At 41.4% G+C, this 10,906-nt stretch overlaps 1 pseudogene; it reads left to right on the forward strand.

Moving 5' to 3' along the window:
- The first annotated feature begins 8,319 nt into the window (after nt 1–8,319).
- On the forward strand, nt 8,320–9,552 carry LOC103206225 (annotated as a pseudogene).
- The last annotated feature ends 1,354 nt before the right edge of the window (nt 9,553–10,906 follow it).

Genomic DNA, 10,906 nt, shown 5'->3' on the forward strand with positions numbered 1-10,906 from the left:
CCTCTCCCCCAAATCTCATGTTTTCTAAATATTGTTTTAAGTATTAAGTGTTGATGAGCATGTGGTGAAATGGGAACCCTCAGGCATTGCTGGTCAACTGAAAAAACCAAACTCACTGCCATCAAGTTGATTCCGATTCAAATCTTTGGGTTTCTAAGGTGGTAAATCTTTATGGAAGTAGATTGCCCAGTCTTCCTTCCACAGAATGGCTGGTGGGTTTGAACCACCAACCTTCTGGTTAGCAGTCAAATGCCTTAGGTGCTATGCCACCGGAGCATTGCTGGTAGGAATGCAAAATGGTGCAGCCACTGTGGAAAAGTTTGGTGGTTCCTCAAAAAGTTAAACATAGAATTGCCACATGACCCAGCAGTTCCACTCCTAGGTATATACCCAAGAGACTTGAAAACGAGGACTCAAACAGGTACTTGTACATCAATGTTCATTTCTGCACTATTCACAATAGCCAAACGGTAAAAACAAGCCAAGTGTCCATCAAGAGATGAATGGATAAATAAAATATGGTATATATATACAATGGGATATTACTTAGCCATAAAGAGAAATAAAGTCCTGATATATGCTACGTTGTGAATGGACCTTGAAAACATTATGCTGAGTGAAATACGTCAGACAGAAAAAAACAAACATTTTATGATCTTTTTATATGAAATATATAGAATTTGGAAAATGCATAAAGACCAAATGTGTTAGTGGTTATCAGGGTGGAAGGAAGAATTAGGGGAACCCAGTGATTAAGAGGCACCAAGCTTCTCTCAAAGGTGATGGAAATTAATGGCAGTAATGTTTATACATCACGATGAATGTAATTCACGTCACTGAATTGGAAAAAATACAAAATGGCAAATGTTTGTGATATACATTTTTACTACAATAATAAATATATTGATTTACATTTCTTTTTAATACAGAGCAGGTCAAACAAAACGTATCTCTAAGCTGGATTCATTGGATAAGTCTCCTATCTTGGATGAATATTTCAGGTAACAAAAGGTACAGACAACAAAGATAATACTATTATATACACAATTATCAGTAATAGCAAACACAAGTCTGTGGGTGGATACATAAGTACACAGGCAAAAAGATCAGGGATGGGTAGATAAATGGGGATAAACCCACAACCATACATAGGTTGGACAGACAATATTCTAACGTGTATTTGTATGTGCTATAAAAATGTCCATAATATAGAGCTAATGGGGCAAAGTTAGGATAACAGCCACAACTCAGAACCTTGAGGGAGTGAGTCGCTGGGCCTGTGGACTTGGGCCTGTGGACTTGGACCCATGGTCACAGAGTACATCAAGTTCAACTGGCACAAAGCAGTACACAAAAACATTGTTCTACCTCCTACTTTGGTGAGTAGCGACTGGGGTCTTAAAAGCTTGTGAGTAGCCATCTATGATGCAACTAATAGTCTCCTGTTGTCTTTAGCAAAGAAGACTGAAGGAAATCAAAGACGCATGGAAACAATTAGTCCAAAGGACTAATGGATCATGTGATGCACTCCTTAGAACAATCAGCCACAGGAGATCAGAAGAGCAGCATTTGCTCAGGAAGAAAGCTAGGGAGGCAGGAATATATAGGTGAAAATGACACAGGGAAAATGGTGACTGCAGAGAGGATCAGTGTCACGAAACAAAATGTGTATGAACTGTTGAAAGTAAAACGGTCTGCTTTGTAAAATTTCACCCCAATCACATTAAAAAGTTAAAAATAATAAATAAATAAATAATATTCCAGGAGACTATCTCAAATCCCAAAGAAAATGCAAAGAACCATGCCCCCAGGGGTCAGCAGGCTACAGGGAAAGGCCTAGATGACAGAGAAGATAGAAGAAGAGAGAAAAAGACTTAGGGAAGGATGAGGAAGGGGCCAGGGAAACCATCTCCACTTCCAGAGCTCTTCCAGGGACTACTTAAAAACAAAAACAGTTGCTGTCAAGTTGACCCCAAATCATGGCAACCCCGTGTATGTCAGGGTAGAAATGCTCCATAGGGCTTTCCATGACTGATTTTTTAGAAGTAGATTTCCAGGCCTTTCTTCTGAGGTGGCTCTAGGTGAACTTGATCCAACTTTTTGGTTAGCAGCTTAGCTCCTTAACTCTTTGTTCCCCCCAGGGACAGCCCTGGTCTAACCACTCTCTGTCCCATACCACAATCTGTGCCATCACCAAGGACAACAGCCTCCCAGACTCTCTTTTAATTCAAATGCAGGAAGAATTCTGCCTGCAAGGACCAGAACATTATCAAATTGGGTTTGTGATGCATGACCAGGTCCCAAAATAGCACCCAGATTCCCCTCCCTTCTGCCCTTGCCCCACTGGAAGGCTCTGTGCCAAGTTTCATTATTTTGGTGTCACTGAAGTCTGCTACGACTTGGACTCCCTTTCTCTCTCCTGCACCCCCAGCTAACTCTCAGCAGGAAAGCTGTGAACTCAATTCTTAATTAAGTTCGCTGGCTGCCAAAAATAACTAGGCCTACACACACACACACACACACGAACATGCTCTTTTTTCTCTGTGCATCTGGTGAGGCTGGATTTGAAGGGAGAGGAAACGGCTGCAGAAAGCACCAATTATGTGTCAAGTCCTGTTCTGTCTGCTTTTGATTCCTTATCTTGATCGAGCCTCATTCCAGGGCCAGGTAGGGATAGAGTTTTGGATTATGACTGACAGACTTGGGTTCAAATCAAGATCATCCACTTTCTGGCTGTGTGACCCTGAGCATGTCACTTTACTGCTCTGACCCTCAGTTTCCTCATCCATCAGTAAAGAAGGTTATACCTACATGGCACAAAGTAGACCTCAATTAAGCGGTAATAATCCTGTGAGGTAGTCTTGTTGATTCTCATTTTATAAAGGAGAAAATAACTTGGAGGGGACAATGATGGTCCCTAGCCATGTGGTATGTTGGAGATTCTGAGCAGGCTTACAGTTGCCTCATCTTGTTAAGATCTGGTCATGTCACTCAGCTATTTAAAATTCCTCAGTGTTTTTGGATCATTGCTGATTCTACAAGGCCCCACATGGGCTTATTCCTCCTCCTTGACCTCTCCTCCCTAAGCCCCTTCTCCCACTTCCTTCTTTTATCACTTTTTCTGCTCTAGCTACACTGGCTTTCTTTCAATCCTTTAAATGCACTATGCTACTTGCTGCCTCAGAGCCTTTGCACAAGCTGTTCCCGCTGCCTACATGCTCTTCCTGCACAGCCACCTCCTTCTTCTTCACCTAACATCTCCTCACCTCTCAGCTCTCAGCGCAAACACCCCTTTCATCTTCTTTGCCTTACAGGGCCCTAGAGGTACTCCTTATACTTCTCCATATGCATGTATGTATATTTAAGTATGTAGCTATAGATTGAATTCTGCCTCCCACAAACATATGTTGATATCCAAAATCCTATACCTGTGAATGGGAGCTCTGGTAGCATAGTGCCTAAGGCACTTGACTGCTAACCAGAAAGGCTGGAGGTTCAAACCCACCAGCCACTCCTCGGAAGGAAGATGGGGAATCTACTTCTATAGTGATACTGCCTCGGAAACCCAAGGAGGGGTCGCTATGAGTCGGGGTCGACTTGACAGCACATAACAGCAGCAGCATACACATATCTGTGAATGAGGAGCTCTGGAGGTTCCAACCCACTAACCACTCCTCGGAAGGAAGATTAGGCAATCTACTTCTGTAGAGACACTGCCTCAGAAACCCAAGGGGGTGGGGTCGCTATGAGTCAGAATTGACTCAATAGCAGTGAGTTTGGTTTTTTGGTTTTGTTTTGTTTTGGTGGTATAGTGGTTAAGTCATTTAACTGCTAACCAAGAGGTAGTGGTTCAAACTTACCAGCTGCTCCATGAAAGAAAGATGATGCAGTCTGCTTCCATGAAGATTTACAGCCTTGGAAACCCAACAAGGGTCACCATGAGTGAAAATTGAGTTGATGGCAGTGAATTTGGTTTGGTTTGGTACCTGTGAATATGATCCTGCTCAGAAAATGAAGACTTTTCTGGGGTTTTGGCAAGGGGTTGACACACCATAATGAAGACTTATTAACAATCTGATATGCAAATGACACAGCCTTGCTTGCTGAAAGTGAAGATGGTTTGAGGTACTAAATGATGAAGATCAAAGACTATGGTTTTCAGTATGGATTACATCACAACATAAAGAAAACAAAAATCCTTACGACTGGACCAAAAAGGAACATTATGATAAATGGAGAAAAGTTTGAAATTGTTAAGGATTTCATTTTACTTGTATCTATAATCAACATCCATGGAAGCAGCCATCAAGAAATCAGACATCATATTGCACTGGGTAAATCTACTGCAAAAGACCTCTTTAAAGTGTTAAAGAGTAAAGATGTGACTTTGAAGACTAAGGTGCACCTAACTCAGGTTATGGTATGTTCTATAGCCTCATATGTATGTGAAAACCAGGCAATGAATAAGGAAGATGGAAAAAGGCTTGATGCCTTTGAATTGTGATGTTGGTGAAGAATACTGAAAACACCATGAACTACCAGAAGAGTGACAAATCTGTCTTGGAAGAAGTGCAGCCAGTATGTTCATTAGACGTGAGAATGGCCAGACTCTATCTCACTTACTTTGGTCATGTTGTCAGAAGGGACCATTCCCTGGAGGAGGATATCATGCTTGGTAAAGTTGAAGGTTAGAGAAAAAGGAGAAGACCCTCAACAAGATGGATTGACACTGTGGCTGCGATGATGGGCTCAAACATAAGAAGGATTTTGATGATGGTGCAGGACTGGTCAGTGTTTTGTTCTGTTGCTCATAGTGTCGCTGTGAGTCAGAGCCGACTCGATGGCTCCTGACGATAATAGCCAGAATGGAGTAGAGTAGATCCTAAACCTAATCAATTCTGAATGATGTCTTATAAAAAGGGAAAACAAACACTGAGAGAGACACAGACACAAGGGAAGAGACCACATGAGGAACCTTTTACAAACCAAGGAGTGCCTGGGGCCACCGACAAAGAGAGACCCTAACCTAGAGTGTTGGCACTGATTTGGATTTCTAATCTCCAAAACTGTAAGGCAATACATTTTTATTCTTTAAAGCCACCCATTTGTGGCATTTTGTTGCAGTACCACTATGTAACTAAGACAGTATATTCTTGTTGTTGTTAGTTACTGTTATGCTGGCTATGACTTACAGCATCACTGTGAACAAGACGTTGTCCAGTCCTATGCCATCTTTGTGATCCTTCATGTCTTTGAGTCCATTATTTCAACCATTGTATAAATCCATGTCATGTCATTGAGGGTTTCCTTCACCTTCACTGGCCCTTCACTTTACCAAACATATGTTCTTCTTTAATGATTGGTCCCTCCTGATGATGCATTCAAAATAAGCAAATCAAAGTCTCAGACAATGTTCATTAGTTGATTTTCAAAGGAAATCAACAGGCCTTTCTTTCTAGTCTGTCATAGTCTGGAAGCTCTGCTGAAACTTGTCCACCATGTATTATTCTGCTGGTATTTAAAATATAGCTTCCAACATCACAGCAATGTGCAAGCCACCACAGTATGATAAACTAACAGATGTGTGGTTGTTATAACTATGTAAGTATACTTATATTGTCTCCTTATACTTCTTACTATTTCTAATTAGTCTGTTTGTTCTTCAAGAGCAGAGGCCACACATGGCTTGTCTACCATTTGATCTCCAGGTCTAGAACTCTACCTGGCCCACAGCAGGAATTCAATATATAATTGGTACAGGACAAAATGATTGAAAGGAGAAATGAATGCAGCATCATGCTCTCTGAAAACAATCAGCATGTACTCGGCAACCTCTCAGTGATCAGCTGGGGTTTCTGATCAAAAGGATTGAGCTGCCCCACCATGAAGTGGCTCAGGCCTTTGCCGCTGGGCTGCTGACAGCTCTGCAGAGAAGCCTGTCTGGTAAATTGAAGGAATAATTAATTCATAAGCAGCAGGCACTCTGAAATAATACAGCTTGTTGTGCAAAAGAAGCTCCTCAATGGGAGATATCTGAGGTTATTTTTGTACCCCCCATCCCCACCCAACAATTTCTCTGCCCCTTTCTACCTCTCCCAGTCTCCCACCCCCCATCTCCCACCCAGGGTCCTAGGCTCTAGCATGAGCTTCTGAAGATAGTCCAGGAGGTGAAGATTCTTCTTTCTGTCCTTCCTCTGAAAGAAGGCAACCTGGTTCAGCTAGGCTGGGGAGGCAGGTAGCAGGGCTGTGGTGCCCACAGTGCCAGTCAAGGGAAGAACACTGGGGTTTTAGCAATGGGATCAGCATACCACATGGAGGGAGTTGTGTGCTTGCCAAGGGCTTTGAGCCCTTAGCTTTCTGGGTTTTGTTGCTTTTAGAGCAGAGGCAAGGGCTCTATGTGTATTTTTCCCTATTTTTTAAAAATAACATCACATCAGAGAAATGTTGGAAAATAAGTGGAGAAGGTCCTCCACAAACCTAGGGCCCTTGGGGTCAAAAACTGAATATTTTGCTCTGTTTTTGCAAAACTGAGATCTTGGGTGCAATCCATTTTGCTTCTGCACAGTTTTCCTCTTTTCAGGTCCTCTGTACGCAGGTATCAGGCTGGCAGGAATGCATGGGGCTAATGACAAAGAAGATATTGACAAGGCCAAGACTCTGACTTGGACTTCTAACGTCCACAACTGAAAGAAATAAATTTCTAGTCTTTAAAGCTAGCTACTTGTGCTGTATTTTTTTGCAGCAGCCCTAACAAACTAAGACACCTAGTCTCTAGTGATTGGTATTAATCCTTATCATTCATTGGCATGTCTTCCCTATCCTGCCACCATCCCCAACCCCTTGTGTGTCTGTGTCTAGTCTACTCTTTTTATAATTGAGAAGTGATTAGGTTTAGGACCCATCCTATAATAGCATGATCCTCATTAACATAACAAAAGAAACCCATAAATCCCAAGAGGGTCATATTTACAGATATAATAGTTAGAACCTTAATATATATATTTTGGGGGATAGTTAATATTATGTGTCAGCTTGGTTAGGCTATAATTCTCAGTGATTTGGCAGACACTAGACTGATTTTTCTTCCATAATTTAATATAATGTAATCACTTCCATGATGAAATCTGATATGACAAGTCAATAAGTTGAAAGGGGAGTTTATTTGGGGATGTGTGGCCTGCATCCAGTATACAAATGAATGTTCTTGCAAGGCTCACTCTGGATCTGCATCCAGCTTGTTGTCATCTGACCTTAGGTTCTTGGAATGTGAACCAGCAGCCTGTCCTTTAACCTGTGGAATTTGGGATTCACTAGCTCCCTCAGCCCCATGAGCCAGCAGCCTTCTCTGTGACCTGATTTGGGTTTGTCATCCCTACAACCACATGAATCAGAAAAAGTGCCAGCCTGATACCTGACCCATGGATTTGGAATTTGCCAGCCTCCACAACTGTGTGAGCCACTTACAGAGAATCCAGTCTAAGACACAATTCAATTCATAAGTCTCTTGTTGTTGCTGTTATTGGTAGCTACAGTCAAATAGGTTCTGACTCATAGTGATTCCATGTACAACAGAATGAAACAGGGCCAGATCCTGTGCTATCCTCACAATCACTGTTATGCTTATGCTTGAGCCCATTGTTACAGCACTGTATCAATACATCTTGTTAAGGATCTTCCTCTTTTTCACTGACTCTCTTCTTTACCAAACATGATGTCCTTCTCCAGGGACTGGTCCCTCCCTGATAAAACCTCCAAAGTACCTGAGAAGAAGTATCACCATCCTCACTTCTGAGGAACATTCTAGATGTACTTCTTCCAGGACAGATTTGTTCATTCTTCTGGTGTTGTTCTTGTTGTTGTTGTTATGTGCTGTCAAGTTGAACCTGACTCATAGCAACCCTTCTTTGGGTTTCTGAGGTGGTATCACTACAGAAGTAGATTGCCCAACCTTCCTTCCGAGGAGTGGCTGGTGGGTTTGAACCGCCAACCTTCTGGTTACCAGTCAAGTGCCTTCAGCACTATACTACATAGTATATTTAATATTCTTCACCAACACCATAATTCAAAGACATCAATTCTTCTTCAGTCTTCCTTATCCATAAGTCTCCTAGGGTTGCCGTAACAAAGTCCCACAAACTGAGTGGCTGACCCTGCAGTAGCTTGCTCAGGCCATGGGTCATTACTGCAGCAGTGAGGAAAGAAGATGAAAATGCAACTCGGTGAGAACAGAGCAGGGGGAAGAGGAAGGGATTCTGGAGGAAGTCAGCTTTACCCTTCTACATTTCTTCTCAGTCCTTGTCAGTTGATTCCTAGACTGAAATGCATGGTCATGGAGGCTATGATTCTGATTTTAGTGGTGAAGAACAGTGTGGAGAATTCGGCAAAAGAAATTAAAGGACAGTTAAAGATGACTCACTGCTCAAAAAGCCACTTCAGAAAGAAAAGCATGAAAAGGTGGCACGTAATCAAGTTGCAGCAGGATTGCCAGATGTGGCACAGTACCTTCATGTTAATTACATTCCTTGGTTTAAGATGTTTTGATAAAAACATCTTGGGGATTTAATTTTAAATATAATATCGACATTTTAAGTATACTTAAAATTTGTTTTAACAGGTAAGAAGCAAGAAATAGAAGGTTTTCATCCCATAGCTAGATACTTATCAGAGGTATAAAAAGTTTGTAAATGATTATACTTCAGGCATTTTGGGGGAAATGACAAAACAGACTTGGATGGCATATGAGAAAATCATAGATTCTTATGGAATGAAGAGAATGGCATGCCATGACTTTGGAGAAGAGACTTGCAAAAAAACTATGATAAATTATTCAAGGAACACTGCATGGCAGATCTCAGTAGATACAAAAACGTAAGTTTGGATTTAGGTGGTGAATAGAAAAAGAAGTAATATCAGGAGAAGGTCAATTTTTTTGTGGAAATAAATTTTGTGATGTAAAGAAATCTTAAAGAGTTGAGAAGTTAATTTTGGTCATATTAAACATAGTGAAAAGAGAAACGCACTTGTTCAATTAAGGTTTCACAAAGAATATTCCTTTTACTTAAATTTTCACCACAGGAAAAAAAGAAGTCAAATTAATAAACAGAAAAGATAAAACCAAAAAAGATTGTGAGGGATCATCCCATAAAAAGCCAGATTATCTTCTGAAGAAGAAATCTAAGGAAAAGAAAAAAAAAGATAAAGGCCATTTATCCTCCAAGAAGTCAGAAGAAAACAAACCCACTGCCACCAAGTTGATTCCAACTCATAGTGACCCCCTTAGAGTGTCCAAGGCTATATATCTGTATGGAAGCAGACCGCTTCACCTTTCTTCCACGGAGTAGCTGATGGGTTTGAATCACTAACTTTTTGGTTAGCAGTCCATTGTCTTAATCACAGTGACACCAGAGCCCAGAAGATTCTATAAATAGAATAGGAAACTGATGAAGTGGAAAGTGCTTCAGAATCTGAATTTTGGAAGTGCCTACCTCAGAGACAGAGGAAAAATCACAGGAAGAAGAAGTTGATGAATATTTTCAAGATTTGTTTTTGTGAAACATGAGAGAGAAGCTTACATTCTTTAGCATGAAAGTATACTTTGAAGCTCTTTATAAAGTTTTATCTACAAGTTGCTGATTGATTTGTCTTTGGAAATGAATATCTAGCTACTCTTAGGAAAAAGAACAAAAAACCTTGAAAGATTCGAAATTTGTTCTCTCACACCTTACAAGTCCAAAATCAAGGTGTCAAGAAGGTTGGCTTCTTCTGGAGGATCTAAAGGTGTCATGGATTGAATTGAGTACCCCCAAAATATGTGTCATCTTGGCTGAGCCATGATTATCAGTGGTTTGGCAGTTATGTGATGATGTAATTTGGCAGTTATGTAATGAGGTAATCATTCTACATGATGTAATTCATCTATAGGAGGATTAGGGTGGGATATAACACCCTTAGTGTTCTGGTTACCTAGTACCACTCTGACAAGAATATACTACAAATGGGAAGGCCTGAACAAACAGGAGTTTATTCTCTAACAGTTTGGAGGCTTTAAGTCTAAGTTCAAAGTGCCAGGCTCTAGGGGCTGGGTGAAAGCCCCTCAACCTTGGGCTTTAGCTCTGCCTCCTGCTCCCGGCCCACTGAAGCTAGAGGCTTTTCTTCACTCAGCTGCTGACTGCTGAGGTTCACAAGCCCAAGGTTGACAAGTAATAAGACACAGTCCTGATATTACCAAACCACACGGCAGGACATTAATTCAAGTCCATTAAAAGTCCCAAGACCGGCAGAGCATGGCAGGCTGCTGAATAATGACTAGGGCTACATGCAGGGTTCAAGCGTGCCATAAGGTAGAGACCATTCCCAAAGCTGTTTCTTATATACAGGAAGCAGATCACATAACCAAAGCAGCTACTTAGCTGCTCCAATAGATTACACCATGAAGTTAATTACCAGTCTCACCATGGGGAATAACTACATTCAGCTGCCCAGCCATTCAACCAGGCCCAGCCAAGTTAACACACAAACGTAACCACCACACTTAGTCAGGTCATAGCCCTGGTATAATGGGAGTTTCCCTGGTATGTGCCTGAATCACCCTTTATCTTACAAGAGATAAAAGGAGAGAGAAGTAAGCAGAGACTAGAAGATCTACTACCACTAAGAAAGAAGTGCTAAGAACAGAGCACATCCTTTGGATCCAGGGTCCACGCACTGGGAACTTCCCAACTCAGAGGAAGATTGATGCCAAGACACATGATGATCTCTAAGGAAGGCCAGGCCCACAGATGCTGAAGAAGACAAGGAACTTCCCCAAGAGCTGACAGAGAGAGAGAGTCCTCACTTAGAGCTGGTGCTCTGAATTCAGACTTCTAGCCTCCTAAACTGTGAGAGAGTAAATTTTTGGGTTTTTTTT

Source organism: Orycteropus afer, unplaced genomic scaffold, assembly GCF_000298275.1.
Source record: "Orycteropus afer afer isolate SDZICR_OR568_19922 unplaced genomic scaffold, OryAfe1.0 scaffold00306, whole genome shotgun sequence".
Lineage (NCBI taxonomy): Eukaryota > Metazoa > Chordata > Mammalia > Tubulidentata > Orycteropodidae > Orycteropus > Orycteropus afer.